The 25,268-nt window shown below is 34.2% G+C and overlaps 1 long non-coding RNA gene across 1 annotated transcript in view; it reads left to right on the top strand.

Moving 5' to 3' along the window:
* Nucleotides 1–2,340: 2,340 nt before the first annotated feature.
* LOC132489286 (uncharacterized) overlaps nt 2,341–25,268 on the top strand; it is a 409,107-nt gene continuing 386,179 nt past the window's right edge. Inside the window, exon 1 of the long non-coding RNA XR_009531851.1 lies at nt 2,341–2,549. This is a non-coding gene — a long non-coding RNA (uncharacterized LOC132489286). The remainder of the gene's footprint in view (nt 2,550–25,268) is intronic.

Here is a 25,268-nt window from a genome sequence, read left to right as displayed (position 1 = left end):
AAGAAACCAAGAGCAGTTGCTGCTGAGGAGAAATCTGGCATGTGTAGTCAGAGAAAGCCTTCTTTTTACTGGCAAACCATTTGGCACTATTTTATTTTTTTATTTCATTCATGCATAGCTTTTCCAACCAAAATTTGGGTTTTAAATAAAAACAGTGTCTTTAAAAATCTGGAATTTAGTTGCTTCTCCTTTTTACACATTAATAAGGTGAATAAGATAATATGCATACAGGTACTTTATGTTTCAGTTTTAAGTAATAAGTTAGCAGATGTCATACTGTGCTTTTATTATCATTATAGTGGAGAGATTTGTAGTTTTCTAGGAATAATTTTTCTTAGTGATTTTTTAAATTGTTGACCATGACTGTCCTTAAAACCCTCTTCCCGTGGTTTCTAAAACATTGCATGTTTCTTGTACGTTCTAATCCCTCACAGTACTTTGACTTGTTTTTATTTAATTATATTTGTAATCTACCATAAAATAGAAATATTCATTGAGTAATAATTTATATTCTCTCCCTCTCTCTGTCTAAACACACACACACACACACAAATGTGGGCACAAAGACTCCCACAGTCCTGTGAGAAAGATATCATCCTTAATTTATAGATGACTAAAATGAAGCTAACTAGTTAAGATAAAAATGTGAGATCATATAATTAGTATGAGCTAAGACCATAATACAAACACAATACAGTCTGATTTCAGAGGTTATGTTCTCTTATCACACCATGTTGCATCTTCCGTTAATGAGGGTGTTTCTCAACATTCTCTGTCTCTCTTACTGTTACTGTTTATAATTACCCACTTGGAAATCTCATCTACTCTTAAGATTTGAATGTCCAGTTCTGTAGGGATGACACTTAAAATAGTATATCCAGTCCTGGTGTTTCCCATCTACTGCAGTCCCACGTTGACAAGGCACTGACTCACATAAATGGCCAGCCATTAGGTTCAAAATGGTATTAACTGGAAATCATGTCTCCCATCCCAAATCATTGTGCTTGTTTTTTAAATATCTTATAATGTCACTTGTTATACAAATCTTTCCATTGCCAGGCTAAATATTTTGAAATCATATTTCCCCCTTTATTCTTCACTGTAAATTTTAATCTATTATTGAGTTCTTCCACTTATGACTTCAATCACTTTCACATTTGTCTCATCTTATCTACATTTACTTTCAAGTTTTTTACCCAAGGCCTTTATCCCCTACATTTTGATTAATGAAATAATCTCCCAGTTAGTGTTCCTATTTCTAAACTCTGGCTTCAAATCCATGTCTTATATAAACTGTCAATATTTTATGGTATGCAAAACTTTTTTTTTTTTTTTTTTTTTTTTTTTTTTTTTTTTTGCGGTACGCGGGCCTCTCACTGCTGTGGCCTCTCCCGCTGTGGAGCACAGGCTCCAGACGCGCAGGCCCACCGGCCATGGCTCACGGGCCCACCTGCTCCACAGCACGTGGGATCTTCCTGGACCGGGGCACAAACCTGTGTCCCTTGCATTGGCAGGCGGACTGTCAACGATTGCGCCACCAGGGAAGCCCTCAAAACATTTTTGAACAAAAAAATTAAGGCAGTGATTTTATATAATAAAATGTCATACAATCTAGACTTTTTAAAGCTAGTGTATTAAATATGGACTCCTACAGTTCTGTTGTGATGCTTCAACATGTATATTACTTCTTAGCATTTTATCATAACTAAACTCGCTAAATGAAGAATCACTCCATCCTCTTAAGTGAAGCTTCACTTGAAGGAAATCCTCCACTAGCACATAAGCATACATATAGAACAGTTATTTTTTATATTTACAAAACAAACACAAGAAATCTGTCGTTTTGGTTTCATTGTTACATGGCCCATACTTAGATCAGCAAAAAGCTAAGTAATAAGCAAGATTTCACTGCAGCAGTGCAAATGATAGAAAGCAAAAACTTTTGAAGAAAAGTAGGGTGGTCAGTTTTGACAGAGGCTCAGTATGAAAAGTTGATGTGAAAACTAAAAATATTTAGCTGGACTTGGAAATCAAGTAGATATTGGTGCCCTTTAAGAGAACAGTTTCAGGAGAAGTACAGAAATAGAAACTAATTGGAGTAGGGAATGAGCAACTGTAGTCTGAGTTAGTAGAACAGTGGCTTTCAAAGCTGGCCAGATATTAGAATCACATGGGGAGTTTTTAAAAACCGCCAGTGCCTGTGCTTTACTCCAGAGAAATTGCGTCAGAATTTCTGGGGAAGGGGATTGGTTGCCAATAGCTTCAAAAGGTTCCCCATGTGATTCTAATATTTAGTCAGGTTTGAAAACCATTGCGTGGAGTATTCTTTTCAAGAGCTTGGCTGCAAAGGGAAGGAGAGGAAACGAGAGGGGAAAATAAAAGACTTGATGCGATAGGAAATATTATCAACAGAAATTGAAAATATTTGAGATTAGAATTCAGGTTATGGAAGAAATGAAAGTATAGAAATCAGGATCACTGGTGGAGAAATCATCCCTGAAAAGAAAATGAACAGCTTATCCTCTGTGACTGTAGAAAAAGGAGTGAAAGTGAGTACAATTATAATTCTGTTGTTTTTTCTTTTGTAGTTGTTACATAAGGAGATTAGGACAGGAAGTTGAGGGAATTTGAATGATAGCCACAATTTCTGCTAAGATTATATTTACCTTCTGCAGTAGGAGTGGCAGTAATAAGGGATTTGAAGACATTGGTAAAAATTTGGAATAACTCACATGGGGAAAGGTAACTGCTCAAGATAACTTTCAAGTAGTTCATATTGACTAGGTGAGATTCAGGGCACCATAATCTATATAAATATGTGATTTTCTCCAATGAAATTTTAATATCAAGATATATGAGGAAAAGAGTGTTGAGAAAGAGCCAATACTTGCCATTATCAGGGAAAATATGACAAAGAACAAAAGACTTAAACATTGAGAATACTGGCATAAATCTGCTTGAAATAGACCATCATTTGAATAGATGAAAGGTTAATGTAATTTGAAATAGTTTGGAGTGAAGTAATATTCAAGAAGTGTTATGGACACTGCAAACCAAGTAGTTCTATGATGTGAGGTGTGGGAGAAAATAAACTTAAGTCAAAAGAATCTGAAATTATATTTATCAACCTAGATATTATCCATGATAAAAGCAAAATTTAGAGTAGAAAGGAGTAGTAAATGTCCAATGAGAGAGACTGGAGAGGAGTGAAGAGGGAGGAAGGGGGACAGAGTGAGAGAAAGTGAGAGAGGGAGAGAGAGAGTTGAGAGAATAGGAATAACCTGGGTTCATAATGTCTCAGGTTTCCAAATCCCTTTCTTGTTTTTCTTAGTTTTCAGTTCTGGTTCTTTTCCCTCTTCCCTCCTCTTAAAGGTCAGTGTTTACCAAGCTTCTGCTCTTGGCCCCCTTTTTCTAATTTCTTTATAAGGTCACTAATGAATCCCTCCTCTCCTCAGTTTTCCATTATTATAAAAATCTTCCCATAATCCACTTTTTTATATCTAGATTGTGCTCTACAGTTTGATTTATACTCAAGTGTCTAAGGACTTCATTCAGGCTGAGAGTCCCAGCTCCCATTCAAATTTAATATTTCTTTCTAAAACCAGCTCTTCACCTAAACTTCTCTTGCTCTAGTATCATGATTTGTAACCCTGACTCCTATGGGTATCACCTGGAGAAATTTAAAATTCTGGGCCCTGCTTTCACAGGTGCTGGTTTAACTAATCTGGGATTCTACCTGGGTATTGGGCTTTTAAAAATGTTTCAGGTGCCTCTAATGTTCAGGCCTGTTGAGCAGCACCATGATGAGTTCTGTAAAGTTTCTCAAGTCTGGCTTCACATTAGAATTACCAGGGGAGCAATTTTAAAATACCATTCTAGACCTTATCAATACCATCCCTTATCAACTGAATACAGATCTCTGAGGTTGGATCTTAGGCTCTAGTATTTTGGGGTTTTTTGTTTGTTTTGGTTTTTTGTTTTTATATAAGCATTTAATGCTGAAATTTCTGTCTAAGCATTTCTTTAGCTGCATCCCACAAATTTTGATATGTTTATAGTTTAATTGTAGTAATTTCTCTTGAGACTTTCTCTTTGATCCATGGATTATTTAGAAATGTGTGGTTTAATTTTGGGAATTTGAAGATTTTTAAATTATCTTTTTGTTATTGATTTCTAGTTTAATTCCATTTTGATCTGAGGTCATATGTTATAAAATTTCAACTTGTACTAATTTGTTAAAGTTCGTTTTATGATCCATGATATGGTGTATCTTGGTGAAAGTGCCATGTAAACTTGAAAATAATGTGTTTCCATTATTGTTGGGTGGAGTGGTCCATAAATGTCAACTAGGTCTAGTTTGTTGATGGCATTACGTCCTTCTATATTTTGTCTACATGTTCGATCTGTTACTCAGAAAGGAGTGCTAAAGTTTTCAACCATAATGGTGGATTTGTCTCTTTCTCTTTTCATTTCCTTCAGTTTTTGTATTACGTATTTTGAAATGCTGTTAAGTGCAAACACATTTAGGATTTTTATGTCTTGTTGGTGAATTAACTCTTTTATCATGTAATGTTCATCTTTATCCCTAGTAGTTGTATTTGCTCTGAATTTTACTTTGGTGTGGATATATTAGGCTTTAGTATTTTGAAAAACTTCCCAGATGATGCTCATGTGTAGCCAAGGTTGAGAACCATTGCTCTAACAGTTCCAATCTCAATGAACAACTATAAAGTTAATAATTTTTACTCATCCAGGCCTGGGAGTCATGATAAACCCTGAATTTATCCCCACCTTCTTTTCATTCCACACTCAATTAAAAACCAAGTCTTGTGCATTCTATCTTTGTGAAAGATTTCTTAACAACATCTCTTCTTAAATGTCTAATGGCCATTTTAAGTTTAACATGTGTAAAACCAAATTTCTGACATTGCGAATCAAAACTAGGCTTGCAAAGTCTAGAATATCATTTTGACATTTCCTGAAATGGTACTGTAGGGGAAAAAATATTGTCAATTTGGTTAAAGCTAACGTATTTGACATAAATTTAAAACATCTCGTGGGGTAAAATTTGTCTGGATTTTGTATATCTTTTCCTTCCCCTCAGGTTAAATTGTTAGAGAATAATATTAAAGAGTCTAATACCTTGAGTATACTTATATAGAATGACAGAAAAAAAACAATTTATAGAACTTGTGTTTGAAAGAAAAGAGTTTATAAATCTGCTGGTTCATCTCTTTGTCATGAATCAAAACCAGAAATTTTAAATGCCAACAAATTGCCAAAGGAAATTTGTCTCATAGCAAGAGCAGTTGGTTGTGAGTTGTGATACATTGTGAGTTGGTCTGAGCTTCCTTGAATTTGAGATTGTTTCATGCCTGCTTGCTCCCTTTAAAAAAAAAATGTTTAGAGCAATAATAAGTTATATTGCCCTTTTTGTTGTTAATATTGACTCATATAATTTCTGAGTATGCCACTGCTTTGGTTCTTCCAAGAAAAATGAAAACTACCCCAGTGTGGGTATCTAACACAGGTTTTCAATACCTATTATGCCCCTGAGTCAATGAATTCAGTCTGGTCTGCTAATATTTTAGCCATGACATAGGTCAGTCACTGCAAGGAAAAAATGACTTGCTAGTAAGAGAAATACGTGCATATTTATGCAAATATCAGGATCTATCACATCCAGTGTTTATTTGGTGATACTAATATATAATATTCCATTTGCTTACTCTTTCATTGATATGTAAATAGGCAAAGGGAGAGGAAAAAAAATAAAAATATTCTTCCAGTTTACAAAGTGGCTGAAAAGGCCTAATCAATACTACATTTACAGTTTCCTTATAATTCTACATGTTTAGCTTTTAGAAATCTGTCTTTTAAATATGCTATTCTTCTTAATTTGGAGTTAATCAGCTGAAATAGGTTCATCCCTTTCATTTCATCAGTATCAGAAAGTGACTGTCTGGGAGCCTGAGTTCTAATGAGGCAGCCATTCCAAACACGTACAGACAAAGCAGTGGTTTCCCTGGCAACGAGCACCATGAAAAAGCTCTTAGAATAGTTATTCCCACCCTTACACATGAGTCCTTTTCATTTCAGTATTGCTTCCTGTCAGAATGCATTCATCAATGTAATTTACCAACGAAGTTTGAGAGATTAAATCCCTTTCCCCACAAGAATTAAAAAATAAAAACTACAGCTAAAAGGCAACAGCTATGCTGAAATTATACTTGTGTTGTCAAATGATGCTTCAAAGGAAGTAAAGGACATCGTAAGATTCCTGAATTCAGTTAACATCACTTTAAACCTGAGGTTAATTTTCATTTGATTTTAATCTGAGGCCATAGAAGGCAGATGCATTGGGAGGAGGGGCAGGTGCATTTAATCACTACCTCTAAAAATATCCTTTATGATCCAAAAGCAATTTTTATTAAATAATAAAAGTTCATAAAAACTCAAATTGCTCTATGTATCAAATTAAGACTTATGGTATCCTTCCTAAGCATTACACTTTTGTTAGTGATGTTTACCAAGAAAAGCAAATTCTGAAAAGGTGTTATCTTTTCAACTGATGGAATTAAAAGATTTTCAAATGAGATACTTGAACCTACTTTCCATCTATGTATGCGATATAAAAAAGCACAGAAACAGGCAGCATCTTGTGTTATGTAGCATTTCAAACAAGAAGAAAAAAAAATCTGGAAATAAAAGTCTGGTTGAAAGAATTGCCCATAAATAAAATAATTGCAATAGTTTATTTGGCTTTCTTACTAGAAATCAAATTCCTTGAGTGTAAAATACACCTACTATATGTAATATAAAATGAGAATAACACACTTTCAGCATTTCTCAAAATGTTAGCACCCAACAGATACAGGGAGAGTTTATATGGCAGTGATTTACCCTGGTGTCCTCATTGAGCATATATATATATATATATATATATATATATATATATATATATATATATATATATATATATATATGCTTGTTTTTCAGCCAACATGCTATAGCAAAGGAACATCCATGTTGCCCAGTGCTTTTTCTTTAATGAGGTATGAAAATTACTTTTACATAGATTGGGTTGTATTTTATTGCTAAGAAAAGTCTATCTTACCTTCATTTTTGTCCCATGACACACTTAGCCTTATAATATTAGGAGGTCAAAGTTACCACTGCAAAATAAAACACAGGCACATACAAACACACATGATTTAAGAAGAGTTAAGAAAATAATTTACATTGACAGAGAAAACAGGGCATTCTCACTATTTTTTTCACCTGAAGATTGAAAAGGAAACTCATTTCAGTTTGTAACATTGCACAGGTTGCTCCAGACACAAAATGAATCAAGTCTCCTATTGGATTATACGGGTGGTATTTCTTCTCTTTCCTAGTGAGATAATTCCTTGCTTACAGCTGTAGCATGTAAACTCAAATATTGTCTTTCTCCAAATGGTTTTGAAATGTAGGTCCCCATTTTACTGTTGTTTGGGGATAATAAAATCACAAATTTCATTAAGCATCAAAAAGAATATGGAATAAAATATAGTGGGAAAGAAGTAACAATTTAGGATACAATAGATGAGAATTTCATGCCATGAATATTCATCAGTTTCTTAGAATCTGTATCTTATGTACAGGCTTCAGGGGAAAAAAAATGTAGTCTGTGTGTTTAAATCTCAGGCTTTATCTCTTCTTGAGGCTTTATCTTTTCAACATAGGAAGACATCCACATTACAAATTGTAGAGAACGTATTTTTAAATATTCAAATCTGTATGCCAGTCTAATCAATCTCGATCTCTAATTTATATTAGTTATCAAACCTTTTAAGATAAGTAAAACACAAGGATTTTGCTCATCTGTTTATTATATTTCTGTTCATTTTTCAGTGGACATTTGGTTTTATGCTTACAAGAACATGTATAATTCAAGTGCTTCCTTGAAATAAAATATCATAATACACAGTTCTCTACAGTTAAAGTTACAGTGCCAAACCTCAGCTGAAAATTACTTATAAAACTTCCAATTACAGTTTTACAAGTTTAGGTCGTCTCTTCACAGTTGAGAAATATAATGTAATGCAAATAAAAGTTGAGTGTGCATCTCTGCTTCCAAATACAACATAAAGCTGACCTTCCATATCATGTTTCTTAAAAGCAACTCTGAAATAACCTTCCTCCAGATCCTCTAAATTACTTTTTCCCTAATGGCTTGTTGTATTGTTCCCCAGCAGAATGACTAGAAAAACCCTACTGCACTTAATCTAATTAGGGATTTTTGGAGAAACAGAGGTTACATAGTTCTCATTAACTGACTGAAAAAAAAAAAAAAAAAACACAAGAAAACTGTACCATCTCTGGAGGTATAGAAACAACAGAAAATAAAGAAAGAAAAAAGGATGATTCCTTTTAAAGTTCCAGAAATGAATGTAAGTGTTCATATTCTGGTACATTAACGTTTTGTTCCAGTACATTGATATTTTATGTGGAAGCCCTACTCTGCAATTAATATGCCTAATGCAAATTGAAAAACTCATAATCCATCCTTCTCTGTTGGAATGTAAGAGTATATTATTATTGAGAAGCTACAGGATACCAGAGCCATTTTTTAAAGTTGAGTGCTCATTACCTTAAATCTGCATATAAAACAGTTTTGCATTCAGACGAGGTAATACATAATGGAATATATTGTGGTGCATGTAAAAAAAAAAAAAAAAGTGCTCCCAATAAAAACGACCTGTGGGCTTCCTTTGTAGAAGAAATTTATTCCATTCCAGGCATTAGGGATTAATGATAGCTAACAGTGAAAGAGGAGGGATAAGCATTCAAATATTGTGCCTAACTTTTCTGACTACCCCAAGGCTATAGGACAAACTGAATTGTCTAAATATCCTTAAAGGTAAGGACTAGGTATTTATCAATAAGCAAATACAGTATATGGGAATTGCATCTTACTTTGTCACATTAGTATTCAGAATATTTCATATAGCTTTGAAGGAGAAAAGACAACCTTAATGGAAGTAAGAGAGAAGAAAGAAAACAGAAATCCTTTGTTTCTAACAGTTCAGAGAATCTCTTTCCTTGTTTCCAAAATTATCCATACAGTTGTTGTTCACAGGACATATAATTCTGCTATTGTCTTCTACAATTTACAAAATCCAAGATTTTGATGAAAGTTTATTGTACCTATTTTAAAGGGAAGATTAACCACACACCACTAAGGAAAGAGATTCAAATGTAATATGTACTCAAAAATAGAAAGATCCCTTGGATACAGGTTTATTTCCTTCATGTTTCTCTCTTAAATCTGTTCAATTCACTTGCTTCCTATTTATTTTAATTCACTTGAAACCTGTTCAGTTCATTTACTCCCATCACCATCACCTGAGATCTGGGCCTTATTAGCATTTTAGCATTCGCATGGGCCCTTCCTTCTTAGTTCTCTTCCTATCCATCACTTCGGACATTTAATGCTTCCTACTGGCAGTTATATGTATAATTGTTTTATATTACTTACCAAGTGATAAGATTCTTGAAGCAAGAGGCTGTGTGATATGACTGGTATCTTCCAAAACAAGTAATCATATCGATTCACATGATTCACATGTAATAAATTTTTGTTGAAAGCTAGTTTTATATTTATCAATTTTGGAACACAAATTTTAGAGCACAAATTTTATCTCCAGAGCGAAAAAGGGAATTCTATACATGGACACTAAGGAGTATCATATGATAATCTTCGTGGTCAGGCATTATAGTTTTCACTTGCTGCTACTCTCATGTAGTAGACTAGGACAGAGAATCAGCTAGAGCTTCAGAGAGTACCAGAGAAAAGAGACATCCTAGGGACTATGTAAAATCAAATACCTTTGTTTTACTGGTACAGAAATTTAAATCTGTAAAGACTATCAGTGCGGTCAAGTTCACGTGTTAAGTTAGCTGCAGAATCAAATTTCTTTCCTCTCATTGCAGTGTATTTTTTTTTATTCCACAATGATGCCACAATGAGGAAAAAATTGAAATACATACCAGATTTATGAGAATAACATGTATGTCTGTATTTCAGACCAGAATGTAACTTCACACTCACTTGGAAAGGTAATAGTTTGTATCAGATGAATAAACACACACATACTCACAACTAACTTTGGCTCCAATAAAATAGGACTGGATGATTCACATATTTTTCCCTAGTGCAAATGTTTAAAGAGGGCTAAAGAGATAATTTATGTGAAATTCCTTTGATAGAGTAAAGTTCATGTTTCTCAGAGTGACTAACCCATAGTCATTACTCAAAAGATACTTTAGGAAAAAAGGTGGAAATGAGAATACAAAAATTGAGAGAAAAAAGAATAAGGCAGGGTAAGAAAAGAGGAAAGAGCTTCTCCCACAGATTAAATTCATTGCATATGTATGTGTAATCAGAGAATAAAATTGACTGCCATGTGATTTGACTCATGCTAAAATGACTCTCACAGTGAAAAATCTCTTTTAGTGGTCTTACACAGTGTTTGACATTTTCACCATTAAAACAAAAACTTCGGTTTCAGATACTGCACCTTATGACATCTTTGTTATAAAAAAAGTAAAATTAAAGGAGGAAAGCAGATAGTATATCAATTCTGCAGGCTACTGAAGAGGATTGGGGGAGGGAGAAAGGGGAAACTGGAAACAGTTGTCATGAATTACAGCTAAATATTTTAGTTTAGACATGGAGAGAGCATTCTGAATGTAAATAACATTACATATAACACCAAGGGAAGTTATGGAGTCGCCTTCCCATGATAATTTTTTAGAATAGTATAGCATATTGTAAATCAACTATACTTCAATTTAAAAAAATAGTATAGCTTAACAGCTGGCTAGGATGGTAAAGATAGAGATGTGGGCAAGATAAAACTCCTTAATGACAAATCCAAAACTTAAGTTGTTCTTTCCAATTTAGGATGGTTCTTTTTTCATTCAGATAATTACTTTGTATATTTCATTAAACTGTTTTCAAAATCTCTGTGAATATCATGAGTTTAGTTTTAAAGGCAAGTAGTGCTGTCTATAGCATCATAAAAGTAGTTTATAACAACCAAGGTGGATTGATGTCATTATGGGATAACTTTTACTCATATTATTAAAAGAGAGAGAGAGAGGGTGTGTGTGTGTCAGTGAAATTCACTGGCATAGAATGCAAATGAATAAATAAGGGAAGGGCCTTGAAATCGCAAGCAACTCTTCTTTCCACTGAGAATAGGAGAGTAGGAAATTTTAAGATTTACAACAGGAGTCATTACATTGAGACATTAAGTAAATCATTTTGACTGTTAGGGTTATTAGACCCTGTGATGTGTTACTGTAAGATGTTTGGGAAGTTCCTTTGGATACGTTCTATACTTAAGTAATTTTCTCTTTCGATATGTATAATCGGAAGCTCTTGAAATAGAAAGACTGTTTAAATATGATCTCTCAGGCTCACTTCCAACACAATAATTATTTGATGAATAAAACTGAAGATAGTTTATATCTTGTCCTTGGCAGATTACACTGTAAAATCAAAGTATTTCTACTTCAGTGGATATTCCTACCAGTTAAGGTGATGTGCATTGTTGAGGTACAGTCACTGTGCCTAATTTCCACATCTGAATTCTCTTAATGCCTTAGATATGTAGAAAAGTCATTGCTCTATGTTTCGTCATCAGTTAATAGTGGACATATATTCTTTTCTAAATAAACTTAACATAGGAAAAATCTAACGCACTCATCTAAGAACCTATATATTATGCATGAAATAATTCCTCAGACTTATCAGTGAGGTAATACAAATGATCAAAATGTTAAATAAGGCTCATAAGAATCAGGGATTTGCTCATCATTTTGAGGACCTAAAAGGCTAGGATCTAGAGGCCCAGGGAGAAGCAGAGAGAGAGAGATCTAGGACTCTCTGGATCTTTTCTTACTGCATCAGATAGACTCTGGGATGTTATTTACATGAAAAGTAAGTAGTATCCGTTATGAAACATCTCCATATAATATCCAAATAGGCACATATTTTCCAGGAATTTATGCCCCATATGTACATGGATCCTAGGTGTGTTTAACATAAGGAATGCTAAGCAACCAGGTACATTCTGCTAAAAATGCCCCATAGATAAGAACTCTTCCATTAACTAATACCATTAGCTTGTTTGCCAAGAAGTTTGCCATTAGCCTATTTATAAGTGTATTAGTCTGCTAAGGCTACCAGAACAAAGTGTCACAGATGGGGTGGCTTAAATAAGAGAAATTTATTTTGTCATAGTTCTGGAGGCTGGAAGTCCAAGATCAAAGTGTCGGCAGATTTGGTTTCTCCTGAGACCTCTCTCCTTGGCTTGCAGGTGACCACCTTCTCACTCGTGTCTTCATGTGGCCTTTTTTTAGTGTGTGCCCACCCCAGCTTGGCTCCTCTTCCTCTTCTTATGAAAGAGGATTGGATTAAGGCCCCACCCTTATGACCTCATTTAACCTTAATTACCTCTCTAAAGGTCTTATCTCCAAATGAGTCAGACTGGGAATTAGGGCTTCAACATATGAATTTGGGGAGGCATGATTCAGTCTATAACAACAAGGATATACATTTTTTAGGTGTCCTCCAGATAAAGAGAGAGTATGGATAGCAGACCTGCTTCTTATCCCTCAGCTCCTAAATGCCTCAAAAGCCTATAGAATAGAGGGGCTTCAAAATAACAACTAGGAAGTGATAAAAGAGGACAAGAGATAAGCTAAATCTTCTCAGAGGCTGTGTTAAAGCAACAAAGAGAATGCTCATTAGCAAAGAATTCTGAGATGATATAAAATACAATGCAAACCTGAATATCAGTGTAGTAAAAGTATAAAATTCATTTGTTGAGAGCTACCAAAGTATCTCTTCTTCTAAAAACAAATATATTCCTAACAGTAACTCCTTTGTCATAAAAGTGTTCACCATTTTTATCATAGCTTTGACTTAAGCAAATAAATCTTAAGTACTTTTCACCACAGTACTTTTCCTAAACCACACTTACTTTCTAATCTGTGCCATCACCATGTTTCAGCTATTCATCATTCCCTATCTCTTCTCATTCTAATTCATTGTTTAAAATATCATAGGTTATTTGGTAGTAATGCTCCAGAAGTGAAATATATTAATAATTGCAGTACGTGAACAGAGAGAGTAGTGAACGGAAAAGAACAGAAAATCCAGAAATAGATGAATACTAAATCTCAAATTAGTGAAGGAAAATGAGTTACAATTTTGTGGAAAAATAATGTGAGTGGATCCATATCTTTTTCTGCTTATAATAAGATTATTTCCAGTGGATTAAAAAATTAAAGGTAGAAAAAAAAAATGAAGGCTTTTGAATAAAATGTGGGACATTTCCTTGATGACCTTAAAGTGGTTAAGGTGTATCTAACTATGACTTGAAGTCCAGAAGCCATAAGATTAAAGATGGATAACCCTGAACAGGATAAAAAAAAAACTTCTTCATGGGAAAACAATCCTGTAAACAAAGTGAAACTACAAGTGATCAATTGAGAAACAGTATTTGCAGTATATAGTATAATTTCTCTAATATAGGAAGTGTTCCTAGAAATGTATGAGCTTATGATTGACAGTCCACCAAATAGGCAAGCATATAGGCAAACAATTTATAGAAAAATAAATGTAGGTGACTTTTAAAGGATATTCAAGTTAGCTCATAGTAAGAAAGCTGTAATTAAAACTATAGCTTGTTAATATTCTTTCACCAATCAGAATGACACATCCTTTGGTAACACAAGCTTCTGCAAACACATAGAGAAACAGGTGCTCCCATCCATGCAAATCCATGGTTGAAATATAAATTGGTGCACGTCTATCTAAGGCAACTTGGTAATAGCTACCAAAATGAAAAATGGGTATATGCATTTCCACTTAATTACATCTTAGGTAAGTTAGCCTAAATAACCTACATGTGAAATTACTTATATACAAATGTATTCATTGCAAAAACATATATATTTGGAAAATTCTAGAAGCAACAAGACCATCAATACAGTGTTACTTAAATAAATCATGAGTTCCATTTGATGAAATATTCCATAACTGTAAAAAAGTAATGAGAAGACTCCATATGTATTAACGTGGAAAGCTCTTCAAGAAAGGATGTATAATGTGCTGCCAAAATAAGGGAAATTGATAACTTATATTACTGATTCTTACATGTGCATAAACTCGTGAGATGCTAAGAACAGCATTTATTCATGGTAAGAGATGAGAATAGGGCAGATGAGGGACAAGGTAGAATGGAGAGTTTTTCTACTTTTGAATCATGTGCATATAGCACCTATTCAAATAAAAATAATGTTCACTTGTCCCCAGACCTACTAATATACAAATTCTTTAGCCAGTTGTTTATAGCCCTTTACAATTGTTCCAGTAATATTTCTTCTTTCTTGCCCAGCTAAACCATCAGACTCTTCAATACCTTAAATTTGCCTGGCATTTTTCTGCCTATGTGATGTTGGACTCATATTCCTTTCAATGCCTTTCATCTATTATCACCTATAGTAATCCTACATATCTTTCATGACACATCTCAAATGACAGCTCTTTCAAAAATCCTTCTTTGATCACCCAAGTAGAAATGATTTTTCCCTCATCACAATCCCTAGTGCACTTGTGCTCTCTTCTACACATAAGACGTTTTTCTTATACAAGAGGTCTGTCATTCTATTAGTTTTGAATTTCCTTAAAAGCAAAGATGCTTTTTATTCATCTTTATTTTTCAAAGTATTATGTACTGGATTGTATGCTAGACATCACATTTTCTCAAAAAGTTTAGCTTAAGGAATACAAAATAACTCAAAATGGAATGGTAAGTTGTTCATCTTTGTACCTTAAGAAATGTCATCAATAGTATTTATACCAACAAACCAAATGATAACAGAATAAATGGTAAAGGAAGATGACTTTTAATGTCATTGGACTCTGTTGTCTATCAAGAAAAAAAAGGGGGTGGAATCAGAGACAGGTTTTTCTATCAATTTAAAAATTGTTGAAATCCAGGGACCTCACTGAAGACCCAAGCAAGTCATTGCTTTCTGGTAGCTGTAGCTCATGTTAAATGATTAATTTGAAGCATGCTCCCTAAAGTTTGTTATTTTCTCCTTGAGAATATGCCACAAAGAAAGAGTGGTCCTGGTTATTGTTGTTTAGTTTCAAGTCTATGTTTAATTCATTAACAAATAATTGATAACCTAGTATATTTAAAAATTTAAAAAACCCTACAATATACTATAAAATTTCCTGTTTCTGATAATGCTATTGTAACTATATAATAGAATGTAATTATAAAAGAGAATATCTTGGTTTTTAGGAAATACACAATAAGGTATTTAGGCTCAAAGTTGTACAACATTTTCAATTTACTCACAAATGGTTCAGAAAGGAAAACTAGAGAGACAGCTGGCAATACATCAAAATCTAATCAGAGCGAATCTGGTGAAGGGTGTATGGGAGTTCCTTCTATTATTCTTGCAGGTTTTTGTAAGTTTTGAATTATATCAAAGTAAGAGTTACATACACATGTGTACATATATATAAACAATCAGGCAAATGGAATCTAAAATTCACTGCTAAAATTAAACTTTAAAATTCATGGTAATTGCTGTCTTTGATGGCAGAAAGGAAGTTGGAAGTAAATAATAACAAGAAAGGAAAGTTATGAGGTCTTCATGGGAAAGCACAATGTTCTGATTCTTAATCTGCATGTTGATTACCAAAGAGTGTCATTCACTTGAAGTTCATCAAGTTGCCCATTTATGATCAGTATGTATACAGGTCATGTTTTCTGTATGTGTGTTCTCCTCCAATAAAGTTCAACAAAAATACTATGAAAGAGGAAAAAAGATTTTGCTTGATTATATTATTATAGAATGTAGGTTTTTAATATCTTGCTATAGTGATGAGAGAAAGTCATAAGAAAAATACTTCAAATAGGATTTACAGAAGTATAACCAGATATAAATGTCACTTTTTCTTAAACTGCTTTAATTAATACCAAATTTGATAGCCTCCTACAAAACTTAAAATTCACAATAAATCATCTATATGTTTAGTCTGCTGATTCTAAATACTTCACAATAATCAAAATGTGTGTGAAAGTTATAGTATGGGGCACAATATTCTTTAATCATTCTAACTACTGTAATTAGGGCCTTATCTATGTTTATATCCTAAAAATTTCTCCAAATAAGGTGGGCATATAACATTTAAATTGTTTAATATGGATCTATATGCCTTTACTGAACTTTGCTTATTTTTTTTTAATTCAACTTTTAAATTTCTACCTTTGGCTCAAGAACTGTAACAAAAGGTCTGACTTACCTTCCCTTTGTTCTTTTTTTTTTTTCTGTTCTTCTATCCTTTCATCCAACATATATATTTTTAAATATCTTAAGAAGTTGTAATGTAGCCCTAAATGAAGTATACTTTTATGTATAAACTAGTATGCAAATAGAAAACAGTTTTGTAAGTTGTCTGTTATCCTGAACTTGAACTACATGCTCTAATGAAAGTATTTGGAGGTTGTCGTGTATATGCATTTATTTTGCTGAAAACTAAACATAACCCATGGGACTTCCCTGGCGGTCCAGTGGTTAAGACTCTGTGCTTCCAATGCGGGGGGGAGCTGGTTCAATCTCTAGTCAGGGAACTAAGATCCCACATGCAGTGAGTCCAAAAAAATAAAGAAAGAAAAAATAAAAACTGGGGAGAAAAATAAAAGATAATTAAATAAATTGTAAAAATAATAATAATAAAAATAAAAATAACCCAGACAAAAAGATTAACCTTCTTTGGAATCGGTATGAAATATAAGGTTTCTTCTACTCAGAAAAGAAGTCAGAATATACCACAGTAAGTACATTGGATTCTAGAATTTTAGACAATTACTCATAGGTAGATTTTCTCACATGCTAGGACCTTGTATTCTTTTCCCTAAAGAAGGTCTCCATATTTTATAAGCTTCATTCCCTTTAAAAATGGTATAGATAAATTTTAATTGGGAAACCAGAAGTGAGGCTGTCCTAAAATGAAATGAATATATGGAAAAAGATCCCATAGATACACATTCCCTTCCTCTGGTGGAAATAAAGATAGAACCCCAAAAGATGTTTGTAACATAAAACACAATAAGCACATTATATCTGAACCTGCATTTTCCCTCCTGGACTGAGCTTAAAAGGGCAGGAAACAAGTCTACCGTCTACCCAGTGCTTATCACAAATCCTGGCATATAGTAGCTGCACAGTAAATATTTAAGAAATTGATGAATCAGCATTTTCCTGGCTTGACATTACCCCGTGTATAGAAAAATCTATCAAATACCACTGACTCTAGAAAATCCTCATATCCTCTGAGGACAAAGTAGAGATTACAGTGGTAGGAGGCCCTGTGATTCTCAGTAAGTGATAAGCAACCCTAGGGGACAGAGGAGCAAGGCTGGAATACTCTAAGATACTCTCTTTTCAAATTATTTTTATTCATTGTCAACTGCCTATTAAAGCATGCCAGGGCTTGACATCTTCTGCAGCTTCTGTATTTTTTTCTACAACAGAGAACTTATTCACTATTGAATTGGGCACATGTCAAAAAGCAAAAAGGGAACTAAATGAACAGTTGCATTTCAGTTGTTGCCACTATATAACTAATAGTTTATCATAATTCTCAAAGGTTTAGTACCAAGATGCTCATGCAGGTTCACCCTTTGCTGACCTCTTACAATCTTTCTGTCAGCATTTTGAATGCTACTGATTCTGTGAGTAATATTTGCAGCAGAGGTCAGGCAGGCCAGTAAGTTCAGCATGCCCTCTCACTCATGAATTCCCCTTGTTCTGTGGCTTTTCACCATGAGTTCACATGTCGTGGCCTCTACATCTCAAACTGCAGTAAGCAAATTTCAATCCTAAGTAAAAGGAGAAAAAAAGTAAATCCTGACTACTGCTTAACTTGTTTACACCAAAGGTCTAGAGCAAGCTGAAATCAACAGAGTGTAAATAAAAGAAAGTCCTCTGGTAATAACATACACACTCACACTTTCAGATTCTTAGTTTAAATGCAGCCTTTCATTGGTCACTAGCACTGCATTGTTATCAGGGCATTGATATGCCTATTGCCGTCGGGAAGTGTCACCAGCTCTAGCAATGCCCATTCTGGTGTTTTCTCCTATTGCTTATTCCATCTATGGGCTTAATGAAATTGCGGTGGACAAGAAGCTAGTAAGAGCTTCCTGATAAGGCCAGCAGGATCTGCCCCATAATGACCTGCTTAAATACTTCAGATCCTTGCTGTTAAAGCTTACTGCTGCTAATACCCCAGAATGCAGACAGAGACCTGTGCTTCCTTCCCTGTAGATGCACAGCAGCCCGCTTCCAATGAGGAAGCAAATGAAAATCCCCTTGTTGCTTAATTTCCAGAGTGAAAGGTGCTGAAAATCAGTGCTGGGATAGGGTTTCCTTCTTTCTCTCAGCTTTAATCTAGGGATGATGACAGTGATCATAGTATTTCATTATACAGTTAGAATAAGAAAGAAAAGCACAACAAACCAAGATATAAAAGATGAATGAATAAGGCATCTGTGGCAGCCTTGCTGTTTGCTTTGGCTTGAAACATATTTTGCTCTTTTTCTTGGCAGCTGCAGTTGCTACAGCTGCAGTCAGCACAGAGTGAAACGTTAATCACATAGTTGCACTGAAACATGTTAACAAAGGTAAAATTAATAGAATTTTCATAAGAGAGATGTATTTCTATGGTATCATTAATAGGCTTCAGAATTTTAAAGTAAATGTGTTTTGATTCTTCCAACATATTGGAATTGGAGTGACGTCAAGATGTTCCCACTGTCAAAGACACGAGGAGTTAAAATGGCTCTGTGTAGGGCAGTCACCTCAGGGGAAAAAAGAACTAATAGAAAATAAATGGCAAGTTCTTTTGTTTTTGGTAGGTTTTTTTTTTTTTTTGGCAAGCATTTGTAAGATAAGCTTATAATGTACTGGTTTCAATTCAGAAAGCACAGGAAAAATAAATAAATATGTGCTCACCTCATTGGTAGCAAAGCACTAAGCATGCATGTTGTCAGAAATTCAATATCCTCTTTTCCTCTATATCTTCTACCAAACAGAAGATCTCACATAAGTCAAAGACTTTAGATGTCTATGTGACTTGAGTACAATTTCCTTTTCCTTTGTTTTTCTTTTATTTTTTCCTGAGACTTAGAGAATGTAAAAAAAAAAAAAAAAAAAAAAAGAAAGAAAAAAAAAACCAACCCAATTGCATTCTTGTTTTTGTAGATACTTATTTTATTTAACCTCTTTTTTCTGGGTAATTTAGAATAAGTTATCCAAACTGTAAAGAAGATAGCGATGGCATTGCATGAATTCGAAAACCAAAACCAAAGATTTTTAGACCAAATCTTTATTTACCTGGATGATGGTTCACTTCTGATAGGGAACAATTAATAAGTTTGCATAAATGAAAAGTATTCTTAACAGTGCAACAACAACAAATAGCCTCATGAACTATCTTATTTAATCCAAAAATTATTATAATTTACACAAAATCTAAATTAGAATGCAATTACTTTCTCTACCAGGGAATCAAAATAGAATTTTTTTAAATTAAGAAACTGAGCACATAAATGTATTACTCTATGGCCATAACAACCTTTTTTTGCAGAAGGCATATATATATATATATATATATATATATATATATATATGAATGTCAGTGTTCAATCACTGAGTAGTAGAAAAACAATATTAAAATTTAAAAACAAGCATTTGTAACAGAAAGTAGGTACAAAAAGAAGCAAACATTCCTCTTATTTTGATAATTATGGTGCTCTATAATGTTTATAAAGTACTTTAATAAACATCCATTGCTTTTTATTCTCACAGAATTTCTGTGAGCCAGGCAGACAAGGCTTTTTTATCCCCATTTTACCTCTGTAAAAACAGCCTCAGAAGCAATGTGCTCACCAGAATTATATAATGATTAAGGGTTAAGTCAGTGTCTGCATGTTTTCTTATCCCACTTTTCTTTTTTGTCCAGTGTACTCTGCTTCTATGAATACTTATTTCATTTCACTGTTTGTGACTTTTACGTTTGTTTTCATATAGCAAAGTAGTTGGCAAACTCCATTTTGGGGGATCAGAAATGAGGATCCAGTAGCTACCAATTGCTGATGCTTTGTCACTGGCTGTGTTATATTTCAGGAAAATGCACTAAGGAATAGATTCATCATAGATTCATCCTATAGGAGACAATTATAAACCCTGGCTTAATAATTGATTAGACTCTTGAAATTTTAAAGTTATTCAAAGAAATTTGCATAAGTGGGAGTAACTTGAGAAGAAAATAGATGAGAGATTTGGATATCATGAGAACTTTCAATAAAGTCAGCTTTTTCTGATAAGATGGAAAACTAACATGATATGTTCTCCATTCCGTGAATACAACCCCAGGAATGTCACAGATAAGAGGAAAGCTGGTGCATCTAATAATAAAAGGTGTGTGAGAAGTCCTTGGAGTATGATCTACAGTGAGGTTAGCGAGTGGAAAAGGAACAACAGCAGGCAGAAAAGTGGGCTCTAAGGATAACAAAATAGGCTAAGGCGGAGGGTTTTACTTGATCCAATTTCTTTTCCTGGCATTCATTTTTTTCTTGCTCATTCAAAATTTAGAGTACCTGCTATGTGCAGAGTATTCTTTGAAGTAGTGAGAATTCAATAGAGAGCAAAAGCAGCAAACTCCTGCCCAAATAGAGCTTCTATTCTAGTAGGAGGGGAGTTGAAAAAGAGACCATCGCCACCTCCTTCAAAGCCATTTTGGAGTCTGCCAGGCAGGATGTTAATTCCAATAGGGTGAAACTCAACCCAGCTTGGAAAATGAGGAAATAATGACAAATGAAGAAAAACTATCTGAACCCTGGGCATTCTCTTCTAAACCTGCAACCACACACATCAGGAGTTAGGTTGGTGATTAAAACTGAGGGAGCTCACTTTTGCTAAAAAGCAATAACTAGGATGCATGTATGCATCATATTTCAGAATGGTATGGTTATGGGGGAGGAAGGCAAACAAAGAGGGGCAGAATCCCACTATTCCCCTAAAGTGTCCCTCATTCTAAACTGACTAAGAAGGGATTAACCTTGAACAGACTTTTCGTGCCCTCTGCCCAGTTTCTTTTTCCACCTGAGCATGATAAGGATCACCAAAACCAAAATGAAACCTCAGAGAAATTCAACCACGCAGAAAGTCCACATGCAGCAAAGACAGCCAGATAATTGTACTAAAATAGCAATAATTTAAAATATGTGTATCAAATGTTCTCAAAGATATAAGGGAGGATATTTGAAACCTGAAAAAGAAATAAACACTCTTAAAATACATGTTGAGTATGAAAACCATATCTGTTGAAATGAAGGATGAAATACAGGTATTTATAAATAGCAAAAGGGATAAATTTGAGGGGCACATTAGTAAGATAGAAGATGAAGTTCAGAGAGTAGCAGATATCAAAGAAAATTTCAGGAAATTATAACATATACTGTTGATGGGAGTATGGATGGTGCAGCTATTCTGGAGAGCAACCCGGAAGTACTTAAGTACTTAGAGAAATGAAACTTATTCTTACAAAACAGCAATCCTACTTCTGATCTACTTACCAGATGCACTTCCACTTAAATCTATGAAAGGACGTAATGATGTTCATTAAAGATTTATTTTTTGTTGCAGGGAACCAAAGACCCAGTGCTATGAGAATAATATATATATATATATATATATATATATATATATATATATATATATATATTGCTGAAAATAATGGATACTGTGCAGCATAAAAAAATAGAGATACACACAAGAACAAAGTTTTTAATAATCAAGTGTTGAATAAAAAAATATAAAAAATATATATAACATTTAAATTCCAAAACACTTCATAAAATTTTAAATAATATTCAAATATACATACATATTCAAGAGCCTACAGCAAACACACTGTTTAAAGTCATATAATTGGAGTGGGAGGGAGAGGCAGATGGAAATAAGAATAGAGATGTAATATTAGGGCAAGAAAAAAAACAGATGAATCCTGAAATATTCATGTTACTTACCATGATAAGAATGTACTTTAAAAAATCTATGACTAACACAGTTCTTGAAGGAATGAATTCTTGAATTCAATGAATGAATTATCCCCATCTCACATTTTCCTACACTTGGTTCTCATCCATTCAGGATATTTCAAGAGGCCTATTATCCAGACTAACCTTTCCACCAGAGCTTTAATTCAATCCTTTCTTTCATCTCTAGCACCAGATCTTTGGCAAGTTTAAGCTCCTAATCTGCTGCAGTTCCTTCTTTACTAACTGCACATTTGTGTATGTCTGTCATGAAAGACTTCACTTGATATGACTCCCATTTCATACTCCCACCTTCTTTCACTAAAAATATTTCTTCTGTAACTTCCAACTGTAATAATTTATGTGTAGGTATGTTCCCTGTTTATTTTCTTCAAAACCTGTCATTAATAACATACTACGAAATAAGGAATTCTAACATTTCAGTCCTCTGTGCCTAGAATATTTGAAATTTGGTTTGATAGATGATTCTAGGAGTAGATTTCCCCATCCTACTCTGGGAAAATAGGACCTAGCCAACCTATCTCTCCCCTAATTGTACCATCCCATCTGCATCCCCTGGATCTGTGTCTCTACATGAATTGATAAACACTTCAGGAAGGAGGTATAACATTGGTTAAAAGCATAGTCTCTAAAAATCAGACAAGGTAAATTCAAATCCCAGCCCTACCACTCATCAGCTGTGCAAACTTGGCGCCTCTCCTAGCCCAGGGGCTATGGATAAAGGACACATTCCCTGTGTCAAGTTTCCCCTATTTGTGTCAAAGTTATCACTGTCAATCTGAATCAGAATTTGGAGTTATGCTCTTCCATTTCCTTGGTTTTCCCGTGTCTACATAACGTATATTTAAATTCTTCATTTCAATGATTTAACAAATATATTTCTGCTTCCTTTACCTACTGTGGCCCTTACACTTAGAAAGTGAAGGGGTGAAGGATGAAAAAGATGGTCTTCCTGCTTTCTTTTTGATTATATCTAATCAACAAATATTATTGTTCCATGACTCTTTTTGTAGGGTGGTTAGCAATTTTAAATTTTTCCACTTATTTATGGGATAAAATCCAAATCCCTTAGTTTAACATTCCAAATCATCCACACTTTGTCCTGACGATTAACTTTTAATCATATCTTCAGATATTCTCAATTACATTATTTTATCTAATGTATACATTCTGTAAAGCTCTAAATACATTTTCTATAATCCCTCCACCATAAATCTGCACTTGTGTTTTATATCATCTGTAACTTACTCCTTCCTCTTCCTCATAAAATCATTTTCCAAGACCACATTCAAATTTCACTTCCCCTATTAATTGATTACCATAGCTCACAATGGCACCTCCCTCCTAGAAGATTCGCAGTACCTATTGCGTGGCACTTTTCTGCAAGCTATCTTCTTTGTGTCTATGTTTCTTATGTTCAGACCTGTATACTAAATTACCTGAAGGTAAAGTCTCTATATGCTATCTTCTCTGGTCACACAGAATACTCGGTAAAGGACTGTGCACCCATTAATTCTATACAATATGGAGTGTTTGCTTTCTAGCTTCAGAATGACTGGCTATGTTTTGATATATCTCCTTCAACTTTATTAGTGAACTTCCATTTACAAATATTTGTGAAAGGTGTCTTCAGGCTTTCTTCATATCTTTGACTCATTCTGTGGTAAAAATGAACTGTAGAGGGCAGAGCTGCAGTGCTGTGCTTAGACAGAGGGAAGAAGTAAAACTGTCTTTATTCACAAATGACATGAATCTTATACATAGAAAATCCTAAGGAATTCACTGAAAAAAGTACTAGAATAAACAAGTTCAGCAAGATCATAGGATACAAGAGCAATATACAAAATTAATTACATTTTTATCCACTAGCAACAAACCAAAAATTAAATTATAAAAACAATTCCACTCTCAATAACATAAAAAACAATTTAGAAATAAATTTAACACAAAAATTTTTGCAATACTTGGACACTGAAAATGATAAAACATTGTTGAAGAAAATTCTGAAAGATTTAGATAAATGAAAAGATATCCCATGTTCATAGACTGGGAGACTTACTATCATTATGATGGCAATACCTTTTCTTTTTTTTCCCCATCATGCAGGGCTGTTTATTGACACATTGACACGTTTACTTCCCCAGATGACTTTTCCTTACAGGTCAGGAGTTGAAACAATTTGAGGTTTGGGGGTGGGGTACAGATGCATGTCAAAAGGTACACCTTGAATGTGCTGTGATGGGTTGAAAATAATGCGATTGACAAGCCCCACATATAAGATGCTCAGGAAGTTTGGGCCCTACAAGTTCTAGGCCCCGCCCTTTAGAGTGAACCCCTCCCTCCCTCCTTCCAACATGGCATGAGGAGTCCACGGAGCAAGGGAATATGTTCACATGAAGCAAATGGCATGTTCATATCTCTCTGTCAGTGCCAGGGTACAAGTACTCAAGACTGTAATCCTCAGTAGGAAAAATAAAAGGTCTTAAGATTGCTTTCAAGATCTGTTCAAGCCTCTTCCCTCTTGAAGGTGAGCTGGTGTGCACAACCGTAGCCCAAAGGGGTGGCTCACTGAGGGGAAGCCAGAGAGTAGATAGTGGTATCTCCTTGAATGTATACAAAGCCCTTCATCATACAAAATGGAAATAGGGGTGGCAAGAGAATGGACACAGACTACAGGCTTAAGCGTGCTTTCCTCAGTCCCCACAGTCCAGCATGGAACTCCAAGTAGTCTAGGAATTCAGGATTCTAACTTGGTTTTCCAAGTTGTTATGAAATTGTATTTGTCAATGTAGGATCATAGACCATGCTTGACCTAAAAAAATTTTTTTTTAATTTTTATTGGAGTATGGTTGCTTTACAATATTGTGTTAGTTTCTACTGTACAGCAAAGTGAATCAGCAATACATATACATATATCCCCTCTTTTGTGGATTTACTTCCCATTTAGGTCACCACAGAACATTGAGTAGAGTTCCCTGTGCTAGATAGTAGGTTCTCATTAGTTATCTATTTTATACATAGTATCAATAGTATATATATGTCAATCGATTATATGTATATATGTTACAT

Source organism: Mesoplodon densirostris, chromosome 4, assembly GCF_025265405.1.
Source record: "Mesoplodon densirostris isolate mMesDen1 chromosome 4, mMesDen1 primary haplotype, whole genome shotgun sequence".
Lineage (NCBI taxonomy): Eukaryota > Metazoa > Chordata > Mammalia > Artiodactyla > Ziphiidae > Mesoplodon > Mesoplodon densirostris.
Note: the sequence above shows the minus strand (reverse complement) of the source record. Positions and strands in the feature narration are given on the sequence as shown.